Source organism: Caretta caretta, chromosome 23 (genome assembly GCF_965140235.1).
Source record: "Caretta caretta isolate rCarCar2 chromosome 23, rCarCar1.hap1, whole genome shotgun sequence".
In the NCBI taxonomy this organism is placed as follows: domain Eukaryota; kingdom Metazoa; phylum Chordata; order Testudines; family Cheloniidae; genus Caretta; species Caretta caretta.
In genome coordinates this window covers 11,792,470-11,809,069 of record NC_134228.1, presented here as the reverse complement: position 1 = coordinate 11,809,069, position 16,600 = coordinate 11,792,470, and the positions used below count along the sequence as shown (strand labels likewise).

General features: G+C 55.9%; 1 long non-coding RNA gene across 1 annotated transcript; it reads left to right on the top strand.

The window, feature by feature from the left end:
- The first annotated feature begins 4,245 nt into the window (after positions 1 to 4,245).
- Positions 4,246 to 12,406, top strand: LOC125628012 (uncharacterized). Its single transcript, XR_007354133.2, has 3 exons — positions 4,246 to 4,529; positions 6,220 to 6,530; positions 10,891 to 12,406. It is a non-coding gene; the product is annotated as an uncharacterized LOC125628012 (long non-coding RNA).
- Positions 12,407 to 16,600: the final 4,194 nt, after the last annotated feature.

Sequence of the window (16,600 nt, the reverse complement as noted above, 5' to 3'; positions counted from 1 at the left end):
TTGTCGGGAGCTGGGGAACTTCCCCCTGGCCTGGCCCCAGCCGGGAGTTTTTGCAGGTGCCAGAAAAGACCCCAAACAACCCAAACGGCAGGTGGCTGGAATGTGATTTGCCCCGGGGTTGATTTGCCCAGGGCTCTAATCGGCATCCGCTTCCACCCGCGCAGTCACCGGCCGGCTGGGGGCACGGCTCCCCGGGGGTGGGGGGGGCACGGAGCTCTGCCCAGGAACATGCGGCTCCAGCTGCCTGGGGGTGCGGCCGTGGCGGGGGCACCTGGGGCCCTGTAATTCCCGCTCGGCAGCTGGGGAGATGCCCTGGGGCCTGCTGGGCGGGGCGGGCAGGGCCCTGGCATGGTTGGGAGAGGGAACAGCTGGTGGAGCCCTGGGGTGGGGGGTGCCCCCCCGAGACCGATGCCTGGGGCGGAGACGTGGCCGAGATGAGAACCAGGGAGGGCGGGGGCCAGACTCAGCCAGCAGGAATCTGGCACCACAGCAATTCTTCCCCTGCCCCCCCATGCTTCTCTGCCCCCCCGGGCACCAGCCCCAGCCCCCAATGTGACCCCCACACCTGGCTTCAAAATAATATAGGCACCAAGGCCGTGTGTGTGTGTGAGGGGGGGTGTGTATGTGTGTGGGGGGGAGGTGTGTGTACGTTGGGGGGTATGTGTGTGTGTGTCAGGGTTGTCACGGGGTCCCCGGGCGATGCTCTGGACCTGCTCCCCATGAAGCCAGTCAGGACTCTGGGGTAGTCGCCTTTCTGTGAGCAGCCTGTCTGCAGGACACAGCTCACCCGGCTCCACCTTCCTGGGTCTGACCTCGGAGCATTCAGCCTCCTCTGCCCCTCCGTGCGCTTTCCACAGCGAGTCTGCCCAGGCGGGCCCCTGGGGAAGCCAGAGGGTCCTGCCCCCCAACTTCGCAGTCAGACGTGACTCTCAGCCAGCCAGTAAAACAGAGGATTATTAGACGACAGGAACATGGTCTAACACAGAGCTTGTAGGTGCAGAGAACAGGACCCCTCAGCTGGGTCCATTTTGGGGGGCAGTGAGCCAGACAACCACGTCTGCCCTTCACTCCATGTCCCAGCCAGCCCCAAACTGAAACTCCCTCCAGCCCCCCAACCCCCTCCTCTGGGCTTTGTCCCTGTCCCGGGCCAGGAGGGCACCTGATTCCTTTGTTCTCCAACCCTTCAGCTCTCACCTTGCAGGGGGGAAGGGCCCAGGCCATCAGTTGCCAGGAAACAGGGTGTCGGCCATTCTCTGTGTCCAGCCCCCTACACAAACCTGCCCTCTAGGGCTGTGCAATGATCATACACCCATATCCCACCCCCTAGAGACTTAAGAACTGCCTAGGGGAAACTGAGGCACCCCCACACTATTCAGAGGAAACATTAAGAACAGTTCCACTTCGTCACAGGGGTGTGTGAGGGTGTGTGTATGTGTGTGGGGGAGGTGTGTGTGTGTGTGTATGTATGGGAGATTATGTATATGTGTGGGGTGTGTGTGTGTGTGTGTGTGTGTGGAGGAGGTGTGTGTATGTGTGTGTGCATGCAGGTGTGTGTGCTTGTGTGTGTGTGTGAGGGGGTGTGTGTATGTGAGGGGGTGTGTGCGGGTGTTTGCGTGCATGCGGGTGTGTGTGTGAGGGTGTGTGTGTGTGGGGGTATGTGTGTATGCGGGGGAGGTGTGTGTATGAGTGTGTGTGTGTGGGTGTGTATGAGTGTGTGTGGGGAGGTGTATGTGTGTGTGTATGGGGGAGGTGTGCGTGTGTGCGTGTGTGTATGCGTGTGAGTGCAGGTGTGTGTGTGTGCAGGGGGGTATGTGGGGTGTGTGCATGGGGGGAGGTGTGTGTATGTGTGTGAGGGTGTGTGTGTGTGTGCAGGGGGATATGTGGGGTGTGTGTGTGGAGGAGGGGTGTGTGTGTGTGCAGGTGTGTGTGCAGGGGGTATGTGGGGTGTGTGTGAGGGGAGGTGTGTGTGCGTGCAGCTGTGTGTGTGTGTGTGTGGGGTGTATGCAGGGGGGTATGTGGGGTGTGTGTGGGGGGAGGGGTGTGTGTGTGTGTGCAGGTGTGTGTGTGTGCATGTGGGTGTGTATTCAGGGGGTATGTGGGGTGTGTGTGTGCAGGGGGGTATGTGCGGTGTGTGCGTGTACAGGTGTGTGTGTGTGTGCGGGTGTGTGTGCAGGGGGTATGTGGGTGGTGTGTGAGGGGAGGTGTGTGTGCGTGCAGCTGTGTGTGTGTGTGAGGGGGGGTGTATGCAGGGGGGTATGTGGGGTGTGTGTGTGGGGGAGGGGTGTGTGTGTGTGTGCAGGTGTGTGTGTGTGCATGTGGGTGTGTGTTCAGGGGGTATGTGGGGTGTGTGTGTGTGCAGGGGGGTATGTGCGGTGTGTGCGTGTACAGGTGTGTGTGTGTGTGCGGGTGTGTGTGCAGGGGGTATGTGGGTGGTGTGTGAGGGGAGGTGTGTGTGAGTGCAGCTGTGTGTGTGTGTGTGAGGGGGGGTGTATGCAGGGGTGTATGTGGGGGTGTGTGTGGGGGAGGGGTGTGTGTGCAGGTGTGTGTGTGTGTGCGGGTGTGTGTGCAGGGGGGTATGTAGGGAGTGTGTGTGCGGGTGTGTGTGTGTGTGTGTGCGTGCAGATGTGTGTGTCCGTGTGTGCGGGTGTGTGTGCAGGAGGGTATGTGGGGAGTGTGGGGGGAGGTGTGTGTGTGAGGGTGTGTGTGTGTGCAGGGCGGTATGTGGGGTGTCTGTGTGGGGGAGAGGTGTGTGTGCAGGGGGGTATGTGGGGAGTGTGTGGGGGGGAGGGGTGTGTGTGTGTGTGTGTGTGCAGGGCGGTATGTGGGGAGTGTGTGTGTGTGTGTGCGGGTGTGTGTGCAGAGGGGTATGGGGGGAGTGTGTGTGTGTGGAGTATGTGTGTGTGTGTGCGGGTGTGTGTGCAGAGGGGTGTGGGGAGGTGTGTGTGTGTGGGGAGGTGTGTGTGTGTGTGTGTGTGCGTGCAGGGGGATATGTGGAGTGTGTGTGTGGAGGAGTGGTGTGTGTGTGTGTGCAGGTGTGTGTGTGCATGCGGTTGTGTGTGCAGGGGGGTATGTGGGGAGTGTGTGGGGGGAGGGGTGTGGGGGGGAGGGGTGTGTGTGTGTGCATGTGGGTGTGTGTTCAGGGGGTACGTGGGGTGTGTGTGTGTGTGTGCATGTGCAGCTGTGTGTGTGTGTGTGCGTGCAGGTGTGTGTGCAGGGGGTATGTGGGGTGTGTGTGGGGGGAGGTGTGTGTGAGGGGTGTGTGTGTGCGCAGGTGTGTGTGTGCATGCGGGTGTGTGTGCAGGAGGGTATGTGGGGAGTGTGTGTGTGTGTGTGCGGGTGTGTGTGCAGAGGGGTATGGGGGGAGTGTGTGTGTGGGGAGTGTGTGTGTGTGTGTGCGGGTGTGTGTGCAGAGGGGTGTGGGGAGGTGTGTGTGTGTGGGGAGGTGTGTGTGTGTGTGTGTGCGTGCAGGGGGATATGTGGGGTGTGTGTGTGGAGGAGGGGTGTGTGTGTGTGTGCAGGTGTGTGTGTGCATGCGGTTGTGTGTGCAGGGGGGTATGTGGGGAGTGTGTGGGGGGAGGGGTGTGTGTGTGGGGGAGGGGTGTGTGTGTGGGGGAGGGGTGTGTGTGTGTGCATGTGTGTGTGTGTTCAGGGGGTATGTGGGGTGTGTGTGTGTGCGTGCATGTGCAGCTGTGTGTGTGTGTGTGTGTGCGTGCAGGTGTGTGTGCAGGGGGTATGTGGGGTGTGTGTGTGCGCAGGTGTGTGTGTGCATGCGGGTGTGTGTGCAGGAGGGTATGTGGGGAGTGTGTGGGTGTGTGTGTGTGTGCAGGGAACGGTTGGAGCGGGGGCCGGGCGGGAAGGGGCGGAGGCGGAGCAGGAGTGGGGGCTTCGGGGAATGGTTGGAGCAGGGGCGGGGCAGGGGCGGGGCTTCGGGGAGCCGTTGGGATGGGGCGGGGCAGGGGCGGGGCTTCGGGGAACGGTTGGAGCGGGCCCCGCCCCCCGCAGTTGCATACTGGGCGGTCCGGGTGGGCGGCGCCGCTAGCGCGCAGCCGCGGGGCAGGCAGGGTGCGGCGGGAACTCGCTGTTCGGGGGGGGGGGTAAAGCCGCCCACGCTCGCTGGGTGACGCCGGCGGACGCTGCGGCTGAAGTCGCTCCCCAGGGCGCAGCGAGCCCGGACCGCGATTTTCCCGCTCGGCCCCGCGCTGTCGGCCGCCCTCACCCTCGCACACGGGGCGGGGCTAAAACACTCGCCCGCCCGCAGCGCTGCAGCGCCCCAGGGGCACGGGGCCTCCCTTTCCCCGGGGAGCCCCGCTTCTGGGGACGGGTCGTTCGGTGCCCGGGCGGCGTGTGAGAGACCGGGGCGCGGGGGGGGGTAACAGGTGTCTATATAAGAAAAAGCCTCCAAAACCGGCCCGTCCCTTTGACAGCGGGACGTGGGGGCGCCCCACGAGTCCGGAGGGAAGGCGGAGCGGGCGCTGACCGGCGCTGCCAGCCTGGCGCCTGCGGGAGGCCCCCGGAGAGGCGCAGGGCTGGTGGGTGAAACACATTTCTTCCAAATAACACCCTGACAAAGATTGTCGCCTTTCATAGGTACTTCGGCGCGTTCATTGCCATCTAGCGTGACCGGAGGTCCCGGTTTTAGAGGGACAGTCCCGATTTTTGGGTCTTTTTCTTATACAGGCTCCTATTACCCCCCACCCCGATTTTTCACCCTTGCTGTCTGGTCACCCTATTGGCGTCGGGCACGCACGGCGTGACGCCGGGAACGGCTGGGTTTCTCGCGGTCCTGTTGGCTGTACCGAATGGCCGTTCGGATGTGTGTGTTCATGGAGGCACCCTGCAGGCGGCTTTCCGCTTCGTACCGGGCAGGGCAGGGCTGCATGGCCACGGGGCGGGGGACGGAGTGAGAGGCGCGATAAAAGCGTATCTCTACGGCCCACGGCACAGCTACGACGGCCACAGTGCCGACACATCGAATTCTGGCCCAGGCGCTATGCAGTGGAAAAAACACACCTGTCTTCCAGCGATGTTCTTATTTCTATGCCCTGGGCAAGCGGTAACACTCCCCCGTAGAGCTCTGTGCTGGGCGGGGTTCCCCAGAAAGGCTCCAGAAGTCAGAGGGCAGAACGGGGGGATGCGCCGGGAGGTGATTTGGAGAGGGAGGAGGAGGGGTGTGTTGGTTGTGATCCAGTCTCTCATTGTGCCGGGCACTGCACAGATCTTGGTGCAATTTAGTGATTTTGGTTCTGATTCCGCAAACATGAGTCAGGGTGCGTCTACACTGCCGAACCCTCTCTCCTGTTCCTGGCCAGCTCAGCTGACTCGGGCTTGCGGGGTGCTAAAGACAGCCGTGTAAACCAGTGGCGGATTAATGATTTTGCCGCCCCTAGGCCCTGAAATAATTGCTGCCCCTCCCCCCTCCCGGCAGCTCCCTGCCCCCCCACCCGCCACCCCAGGTCACCTCCACTCCAACTCCGCCTCCTCCCCGAGCGCGCCACCGGGTCCTGCTTCTCCCTGCTCCCAGCCAGCGCTTGTGCGTGAAACAGCTTCGTGCAGCTGGGAGAAAGGGGGGAATGTGGCACGCTCAGGGGAGGAGGCAGGGTGGGGATTTGGGGAAGGGGACCAATAGGGGCAGGGAGGGGATGGAGTTGGGGCAGGGACTTTGGGGAAGGGGTTGGAATGGGGGCAGGGAAGGGGTGGAGTTGGGGCAGGGCCAGGGGGGCACGAGCACCCACCGGTGCCAGGGGAAGTTGGCACCTCTGGCTGCTCTACATATTTGCCACCCCTGCAAATTTGCCGCCCTAGGCCTAGGCCTTGTTGGCCTAGGCATTAATATGTTGCTGGTGTAAATGATGAGGCTCAGGCGGGAGCCCGGGCTCCGAGACCCGCCTCGTTCACAGGAGCACAAATCTACCCAGCGATTCGACAGCCCTGCAGTTGGCATGGACCTGCTGCAGGTGTCTGGTTGCTGTGTAGATCCACCGTGCGATTCGGTGCGGCAGGGCTCATTTTGCTATGTAGACGCTCCCTCGAGCAGTGAGCTGAGGGTGACTCGCGTGGTCTACGCCTGGGGTGTAAGGCTTGGTTGAGCATTTGTGGGGTCTGCACCTTATATCTGAAGTGCTCCCCGTTAACATATCCCTCCTTCCCCTGCCAGATCTGGTGTCTGACTTCTTCCAGGCTTCACCAAAGCCGGCCTGAAATGTTGATTTCTTCTCCCAGGCCCCAGCCAATGTCAACAGAAAATCTCTCTGTCTGTGCCCGAGGGCGGTGACACGCAACACCCCCTTAAATCTCTGAGTGCTTTGCCAAACTGTACTGGTCTCCCGCTTTGGCTGGGACATGGGAGCTGATCGCTGTCATCCGTCCAGGGAAATCAAACCCTTACAACAGCTCCTTCGCCGGGCACATCTCCGTGTCCAGCGGATGGGTCATCGTGATGAACGCCAGCAAAGCCATTGCAGGGGATTTGAAGATTGTGCATGAGATGAACAAAAGCGAGTGTCTGGCTTCCATCCATCTGAATGTAACAGGTAAGCGCCGTGGGTCACAATTTCAGGGGTAACTGCACTGTGGATTTCCCTGGGCCTCCTGGAGGGCATGGATGTAAAGTTTCCAGCTTCCCAGCCATCCCCTCTCACAGGTGGAGGCCTGCGTCTGTCTCCCTCCAGCCTGGGGGTTTGGGTTTGCACAGCTTCTGAACGTCGCTGTGAGTTCCCAGCACGTCAGACCGGGTGCCAGCCCCCTTGCTTTGCTTTTCTCTGGGGCTGCAACAATGTACACCAGGTACCAACCAGCCACCGCAAAGCAAAGCACATTTAGTCCTAGTGTTATGCTCATAAGAAGCACACGGGATCTTTTTCAGGGGACAAGGCAATACGCTGCGTGTCACGGAGTCACTGGGGGGATGCTCTGGAACTACTCCCTACGAAGCCAGTCAGGACTCTGGGGGAGCCTCCTCTCTCTGAGCAGACTGTCACCAGGGCAAGAAGCTTACACAGCTTCGACTTTCCTGGGTCTGACCTTGTGGTATGCTTATAAGAAGCACACGGGATCTTTTTTCAGGGGAAAAGGCAATGCGCCGAGTTTATTGAAGGTACAACAATTAGCATATGCCTTCAATCAACACACACACACACTCTCTCTCTCCCACCAGTCAATGTCCAGAGTCCGGATCAATCTAGTGGCTAGCTAGGTTGATCACAGGTAGGGAGGAGCCGGGTTTCGTCGGTCGCGACACAATGCTCTGGGGAAGTCTTGGCAGGACGAACCCAAAGTTTAATGCTGCCCAGACACAGAGTCACCGAGATCGGGGCCCCGTTTGGCTGGGTGCTGCCCAGACACAGAGTCACCGAGATTGGGGTGCCGTCGGGCTGGGTGCTGCCCAGCCATGGGCTTCCAAGGGAGGTTGGGGAATCCCTGTCATAGGAGGTTTTTAAGAACAGGTTGGACAAACCCCTTGCCAGGGCTGGGGTCCAGGGTAACTGGTCTGGGCTCAGCACCGGGGGAGCTGGCCCAGATGCCCTATCACAGTCCCTCTCGGCCCAGTCCTGCTCTGACTCTGCGCAGCGGCATTTGGGGGGCAGATTTCAATGGGTGGGAGGGGATGGGACCCCTCTCCTCTGACTTCCTGTGACTCCACGTCCACATGCTGCAACCTCCTCTGCAAGTCCATGGGGCCGGACGAGTTGCATCCGAGAGTGCTGAAGGAATTGGCGGCTGTGATTGCAGAGCCATTGGCCATTATCTTTGAAAACTTGTGGTGAACGGAGGAAGTCCCGGATGACTTGAAAAAGGCTAATGGAGTGCCAATCTTTAAAAAAGGGAAGAAGGAGGATCCTGGGAACTACAGGCCAGTCAGCCTCACCTCAGTCCCCGGAAAAATCATGGATCAGGTCCTCAAAGAATCAATCCTGAAGCACTTACATGAGAGGAAAGTGATCAGGAACAGTCAGCATGGATTCACCAAGGGAAGGTCATGCCTGACTAATCTAATCGCCTTCTATGATGAGATTACTGGTTCTGTGGATGAAGGGAGGATGTATTGTTTCTTGACTTTAGCAAAGCTTTTGACACGGTCTCCCACAGTATTCTTGTCAGCAAGTTAAAGAAGTATGGGCTGGATGAATGCACTATAAGGTGGGTAGAAAGTTGGCTAGATTGTCGGGCTCAACGGATAGTGATCAATGGCTCCATGTCTAGTTGGCAGCCGGTGTCAAGTGGAGTGCCCCAGGGGTAGGTCCTGGGGCCGGTTTTGTTCAGTATCTTCATAAATGATCTGGAGGATGGTGTGGATTGCACTCTCAGCAAATTTGCGGATGACACTAAACTGGGAGGAGTGGTAGATACGCTGGAGGGCAGGGATAGGATACAGAGGGACCTAGACAAATTGGAGGATTGGGCCAAAAGAAATCTGATGAGGTTCAATAAGGATATGTGCAGGGTCCTGCACTTAGGATGGAAGAACCCAATGCACAGCTACAGACTAGGGACTGAATGGCTAGGCAGCAGTTCTGCGGAAAAGGACCTAGGGGTGACAGTGGACGAGAAGCTGGATATGAGTCAGCAGTGTGCCCTTGTTGCCAAGAAGGCCAATGACATTTTGGTATGTATAAGTAGGGGCATAGCGAGCAGATCGAGGAACGTGATTGTCCTCCTCTATTCGACATTGGTGAGGCCTCATCTGGAGTACTGTGTCCAGTTTTGGGCCCCACACTACAAGAAGGATGTGGATAAACTGGAGAGAGTCCAGCGAAGGGCAACAAAAATGATTAGGGGTCTGGAACACATGACTTATGAGGAGAGGCTGAGGGAACTGGGATTGTTTAGTCTGTAGAAGAGAAGAGTGAGGGGGGATTTGATAGCTGCTTTCAACTACCTGAGAGGTGGTTCCAGAGAGGATGGTTCTAGACTATTCTCAGTGGTAGAAGAGGACAGGACAAGGAGTAATGGTCTCAAGTTGCAGTGGGGGAGGTTTAGGTTGGATATTAGGAAAAACATTTTCACTAGGAGGGTGGTGAAACACTGGAATGCGTTACCTAGGGAGGTGGTAGAATCTCCTTCCTTAGAAGTTTTTAAGGTCAGGCTTGACAAAGCCCTGGCTGGGATGATTTAATTGGGGATTGGTCCTGCTTTGAGCAGGGGGTTGGACTAGATGACCTCCTGAGGTCCCTTCCAACCCTGATATTCTATGATTCTATGATTGATTCTATGATTGTCTCACTCCAGAGCCCGCGCCAGCTCCGGCCTCCCTGGCCAGGGTCGATCGCCTCAATGGGATGGCAGCGGGGGGTGAGTGATGGGGCTGGGAACAGGCTGCCAAGCTGCTGGGATTGCCAGCTAATTCTGGCTGCTGCCCGGCTCCCCGGCAGATTGTCCCACCCAGCTCCTCTTGGGCATGGACAGGCCAGACAGCAAGGAACAGCGTGGTGTCAGCTAGAAGCCAAGAAGCAGCCAGGAGGGAGGGTCTCCATGCTACTTGGTCCCAGCGGGGCTGGGAGTAGCGGGGTCATATCTCCATCTCCTGAGAGAACCTTCCATGGCTTTACATCACTTCTCCTCGCCCTACTGGCCAACGGAGCAGAGTGGGTGGGGCAGAACCTCCAGATACTGACCGCTTGGCTCCCAACCCCACATTCATGCCCATCTACGACTTGATTTGTTGGGTGACGCTTTATATTGAGGTTAATTTAGAAAGGGTTGAATTGAGGTTGCAGGGTTTGTCTACACAGAGCCATTCAGGAAAATTAATCTGAATTAAGTCAAAGTGCAGGCTCTGGTCTGCATTACAGCATTAGGTCGACATAAGGCAGGTTACGTCGCTCTAACTCTGTAAGTGTCTACACTGAAAGACAGCTACCATCCATGGAACTCGCCTCCTGATCTGACGGAATAACTCCAGCTCCCCGCGAGGCACAGCGCTTGGGTGGATGCAGTTAGATCGATGCAGGGGACCTAATGACATCGCCTGTTGCTACCTTTCAGATGCCGTCCCACAATGCCTCACGCTGGCACGGTGAGGATGTGTGCCGCCGACACAAGGAGCATAGTGTGGACATGCAAAAGGGTTTTAATTACTGCCCTGGCTGTATGTCAATGTAACTTAGGTCAACTTAATTTTCTAGTATAGACTTGCCCTGAATTTAAAGTGGATTCGTTAAACTGCATTGACCTTCTCCCCTTCCCCCGGTATAGACACTCTTATTTAGAATTGATGTGGCCTGAATTCGATTCACTTTGGAAGTGAATTAAGCTAAATAGAATTCAGGCTGCCTTAATTTTGAAGGAGAGCATCCACACAGGAGTTTAATTTGGTTTAACTAATACATTTTAAAGACCAATTCTGATTAGTTTTCTTGAGTGGCCCTGTGTAGACCAGCACACTTGTTACTTGTGTGTTTAGCATGCTGAGACCATATATTCACCATGTACAAATGCTTTATAAACCAGCTATCAAGTGAACCTTAATCTAAAGTGTATGGTGCTTAGCAGCCCCAGTCATGGCTCAGAACCCCACAGCGCTAGGTGCTGTACATTATTGATTAGGTGTGTTACTGTAGCACCTCAGAGCCCCAGGGAAATTGGCAAACCCATGATTAGCCCGGGACTGCGGAGCGTCTCGAACCAGAAAATCCCTTTTACATGCACCGGGGTGGAACGCTGAGCGCGGTAGAGAGGCTGGAAGTTTTCGCCTGGTTTGACCAAGTCTCCCACTAACGCTGCTCTCCTGTTGTTGGTTGCACATCCCGGATCTCAGTCCAGCCATATTGCAGAGGTGGTGGTGTGGACAGTGGTGGCCTTTCTGGTGTTGGCGTTGGCACTGGGGCTATGGTAGAGAAATAATATTGCTCGCTGCATGCACTGGTTTCGCAACTGTCTTGGCTTCCTTGCCAGAGCTGCTCCGTCCCAGCAGGCCGGCGACGCCGGCCCCATGCAGGAGCTGGCAGAGCTGATGCAGCCGGAGGACGCCAGCGGTGGAGACCGGTCAGCCGTGCTGAATGGGAAACTTCTTGGCAGTGCTGAAATGCTAAACGATGGGGGACTAGAGAGTGGGGAGCGATGAGCCCCATCCCTCAACATCCACTCACTGTGCAGCGGCAGTCAAAAAAGCGAACAGAATGTTGGGAATCATCAAGAAAGGGACAGAAAATAAGACAGAAAATATCATCTTGCCTCTATATAAATCCATGGTCCGCCCACATCTTGAATACTGTGTGCAGATGTGGTAGCCCCATCTCAAAAAAGATACATTGTAACTGGTTAGTCTCTAAGGTGCCACAAGTACTCCTTTTCTTTTTGTAACTGGAAAAGGTACAGAAAGGGGCAAAAAAATGATCAGGGGTATGGAACGGCTGCCGTATGAAGAGAGATTAATAATGTGATGTTATTGACAGGAACTGTGATCATATAGAGCAGTGGTTCCCAAACTTTAACAACCTGTGAACCCCTTTCACTAAAATGTCAAGTCTTGCGAACCCCCTCCTAAAAATGAATATTTCCAGAGATTTTCTCCTTTACCTGATGTAACGATGCTGATTCTGGCGGGACCCAACTGAGAGTGCCAATTCAGGGCAAATTGCTTCAAGCAGGGCAGTTACAGCCCAAGGCTGGGGTTTTTCCACTTCTAAGGCAAACCAAACCAGCCAGACAGAGAGGACTTTGGTTTTACCCCACTGGCTAACCACAAGTCACACAAGCAATTCCCTTAGACACTCCAGTTTCCCACTATCACCACCAGTGCCACTCGTTATGGGGGATGAATGGTTATGAAAACCAAGACCCCAGTAAAAGAAAAAAGGTTCTCTCGATCCCAAAGGACCAAGCCCCAGAGCCAGGTCAATATACAAATCAGATTTTACCCACAAATGATGCTGTTGCCAATCCTTTAGAATCTAAAATCTAAAGGTTTATTCATAAAAAGAAAGAAATATAGATGAGAGCTAGAGTTGGTTAAGTGGAATCAATGACATCCAGTGATGGCAAAGTTCTTGGTTCAGGCTTGTAGCAGTGATGGAATAAACTGCAGGTTCAAATCAAGTCTCTGGACTACATCCACAGCTGGGACAAAGGGATTTCCTCCCATAAGAGAGAGAATATAAAAGGCCCTAAAAACCCCTCCATTTGGTCTTCAGCTGGCTCAAAAGATAGCCTCTCCACCCCAAAGAGATGCCTGGAAGAAACTGGAACAAAGGACAGTAACTATGGGGGTGTGAGTGATTGCTGGACCCAGACTAGGAAGGAGTCTAGTCTGTGAAAGAAGTTTATTGGAACATCTCTGAGGGTGAGATTTATCTGCATTTAGTTTCCTACTGTATTAGGCTTAGACTCACTTATTTTATTTTATTTTGCTTGGTAACTTACTTCGTTTTGTCTGTTATTACTTGGAACCACTTAAATCCTACTTTTTATATTTAATAAAATCACTTTTTGCATAGTAATTAACCCAGAGCAAGTATTAATACCTGGGGGAGCAAACAGCTGTGCATCTCTCTCTATCAGTGTTATAGAGGGCGGACAATTTATGAGTTTGCCCTGTATGAGCTTTACACAGGGTGAAACTCATTTGTTTGGGCTTTGGATCCCATTGGGAACTGGGCGTCTGGGTGCTGGAGACAGGAGCACTTCTTAAGCTGTTTTCAGTTAAGTCTGCAGCTTTTGGGGGACATGGTTCAGACCTGGGTTTGTGTTTGTCGCAAGCTAGCGTGCCTGGCTCAACAAGATAGGGTACTGAAGTCCCAAGATGGCAGGGAAAATGGGCTCAGAGGTAGTCTCAGTGCATCAGGTGGCAGTCCCAAGGGGGTTTCTGTGACCCAGCCTGTCACAAATAAGACTGGGACTTTTCAGCTTGGAAAAGAGACAACAAAGGGGGGATACAATGGAGGTCTATAAAATTGTGACTGGTGTGGAGAAAGTAGACAAGGAAGTGTTGTTTACTCCTTCTCATAACACAAGAACTAGGGGTCACCAAATGAAATTAATAGGCAGCAGGTTTAAAACAAACGAAAGGAAGTATTTCTTTACACAATGCGGTCAACCTGGTGAACTCCTTGCCAGAGGATGTTATTAAGGCCAAAACCATAACAGGGTTCAAAAGAGAATTAGGTAAGTTTCTGTAGGACAGGTCCATCAATGGCTATTAGCCAGGATGGTCAGGGACACAACCCCTTGCTCTGGGTGCCCCTAAACCTCTGACTGCCAGGACCCAGGACTGGATGATAGGGGTTGGATCACTGGATAGTTAACCCGTTCTGTTCATTCCCTCTGGAGCACCTGGCATTGGCCACTGTCAGAAGACAGGATACTGGGCTAGATGGATCATTGGTGTTCAGTATGGCTGTCCTTTCTTATGTTCTTATGAACTCACAAGCCCCCTTCCTGCCTGACATCTCTATGACTCTCACGAAATAACATGTCTCTGGGAGCTGGGGATTTTAGTAAAGCACCAAATAGCAAGAGAGTTGTGATAAAGTCACAAGAGTTCCAAATCTTGTAACACTTCCACTGCCTACATATTCTTCCGGTTTGTGTCACCTGCCGAAAGCAGTAACAAGCCACGTTTGTATCCAGAAGCACCAGGTATTGTGCCTTGTCCTCTCTCCTGTTCATAACGTTTGCATTTCAGTGTCGAAAGGCTTATCTGTTGTGATGCGCCTTGTGTCTACTTCGGATTGCAAGCGCTTCAGAGCCAGACTACTGCCGTGCTGGTTTTTACAGCGCTCACCCTATGGAGATGGGTGTTATTATCCACAGTGATGCATCAACTCACGGCTACCGTTCAGCAGCGTCTGGCCTTATTTTCCAGCTCTGGATTCACTCTGAGTGAATTGCACCTAGCTGAGGGCAGGGTGGGATGGGGTGGGGGGAAACGGGTCTGGTTCTCCCCAGCAGGGGGCAGTAAATAAACCAATACGTGGATAGAATCAAAGGGGCGAAACTACTGAGCAGTCGGGCAACGAGCACAGGAGAGACGCCCAATCTGTGAGCTGCTACGAGGCTGGGTGCAGGCGGGTCCCACCTCCGGAGGCTGACCAGGAATTTATTCTGAGCACCAAACGCATGCAGGAGAATGAAGAATTTGTTAGGCCGAGGGGCATGGGTGTGAGCCCGCTGCTTCCTGCTGGCTGCAATTGGACATGCATAGAATATTTCAGCGGGTCAGGGTGCCTTCAGACGCTCGATACATCTGCTCGGACTGCTGGGCAGCGGGTTCCCCCCAACTCCGCTCCCCTCTCCGGTGCCCACCCCCTCTGCTCTTCCCCTCCTCTGGGCACGGATTGGTCTGCTCCACCCCCTCCACACTGCCCCCTCTGTCCCACCTCCAGCCCTGGTGGGAACAGGGCATGGGGGTCTGAGGGCATTGCTCCCCCCTGTCCTGGCTCAGACTGTGCTGGGGGACAGTGTACGTTGCAGGCCGCTGGGATCTGCCCCTCATGCAGGAGCTCACAAGCCGTGCGCCCCCAGGACCCACCAGGACATCCATGGACCGGGCCCTAGACCACGGTGACAGCATCTTCCTCTCACTGAGCCCTCTGTGGCCTTGGGGGACAGCCCGGGGCCCGATCAGCTGAGGCCACGCCAGGCAGCGTGGGAGATCCGGGTTGCCCCCTGCCACTGGGTCATGGATCGGAGCCGCCCGAGTGCTCCAAGGGGAAGCCGCTGGCCCCAGCTGCCACAAGCTCCCTCCACCCCGTCATGGATCCACAGATCTGGTGCTCTCACCCTGCTCTGGAGCAGTCCCTGGGAGGAGCCTGGCAGTACTTCAGCCCCCTGTGGGTCACACTCACTGGGATCAGACCCTTGGCTTCACACCACCTCTGGGGACCAGCCCTCGGAGCCTGCCGACCCCTGGGGACACGCTGGGAGCTCCCCGCAGTGAGTCCACCGGGATCGGACCCTGGAGGTAGACTCACACCTCAAAAGGAAGTCAGGTCCCCCCACCCCGTTCCCTTGATCTGGAGTGACTCAGCCAGTGGTGTGGACGCAGGGGGGGTCAAGACACAGTGTAGAAAGTCCTTGGCTAAAGTTACAGCAAAGTCCATGTGGGTTGGGCCAGAACCCCAGGCTCTGCTCTGCCCCGCCCCCAAGTCCCAGTCCCACAGAGCGTCCTGCTCCCAGCGTGCCACACGGAGCAAACCCCCCCACCCCAGCCCCTCATCCAGCCTTTGGCCTTGGTCCGGGAAACCTGGTCACCTGACCCCCCTTCTTCGCCCTTTGTCCTCCAGCTGGTCCCACCGGGCTGGCTTCCTGCAGAGGGGGGTCATCCCCATGTCATTAGTTAGGTACCAAGTAGCCAGGCCATTATCTTCTGGGACTCTCCATGGGTGAGGGGCCCAGCCCTGGACAGCTGGCGCCAGTCACACCTGGGTCTCTGTGAATAGTAAACAGCCTTTTCCCACCACCTAGTTAATCAGGCACTGCATAGGGGAAACTGAGGCACATGCTGTATTAATACAAATTATTATGAAAAATTCCTACTCTGCCACAGCTGGGCTCCCTGACACAGGGGTAATAGACACTCGCCACTCCCACCCCCTGCTAAATTTAGTCTCTGCCCGGCTGACAGGAGCCCTGGCTGTTCAGAGGCGGCTGGATTTCCTTCCTCTGTCCCCCTGACAGAGCTGGGCGCCAGAGAAGGCTGTAGGCGCCCCACAGCGATGGGGGTATATTATAATAATGGGCCCTTCTGCCTCATAGACCGCAAAGCCAGGCCAGGAGCGATAGCCCCACTCTCCAGAGGGGGAAACTGAGGCAGCAAGAGGGCAGGGACCTTGTGAAGGTATAACAGAGTGCGCAGGCGTGGTGTTCTGAGACCTTGCCGAATGAAGTCAGACAGGATCCTCGTTGCAGCGTGACACCCCCCAGGGCCCACTCTGCCTAGGGCAACCCTCCTTGGCTTCAGCGCCCCTGTTCATACTGAGCTCCCCGCAACGAGTCCACCTGGCTGGGACCCCTGGGGAAGCCTCACATGCCCCCCCAAAGGGGCCCTGTACCCCACCCCCAAACTCAGCTGTGACTCTCAGCTAGTGTGGAAAGCAGAAGGTTTATTAGTCACTGGGAGCACAGCATAGAACAGAGCTCGTTAGCACCGAAATCAGGAGCAGTCAGCAAAGTCCATCTCGGGAGGGATCCAGAACCCAGGGCCACCCCTGGGCTTCTCCCACCCAAGTCCAGCAGCCCAGCTTCCAGCAGCCCAGCCTCTGTCACACCCAGCTGCCCCTCCTAAGTCCTTTGTCTCTTTCCTGGGCAGACAGGTTCCCTGGCCTCCACCTCTCGCTTCGTTCTCCAACACCTCCGGCTGGCTCACACAGAGGGTGGGCCCCCATCATCAGTTGCCAGGACACAGAGTGTCGGCCAGTGTCTGAGCCCAGGCAGCCAGTTGGCATCACACCTGCCCTCTAGGGGGCTCTGCAATAATCACACACCCTTATCCCACCACCTAGATACTTGAGTAACACACAGGGGAAACTGAGGCACACACAGCATATTCATACAAAACATTAAGAACTTTCCCACTTTGCCACAGGAGGATAGAACCCAAGAGTCCTACTCCACCCCCGCTCTAATCACTAGACCCCACTCCCCTCCCAGAGCCAGGGAGAGAACC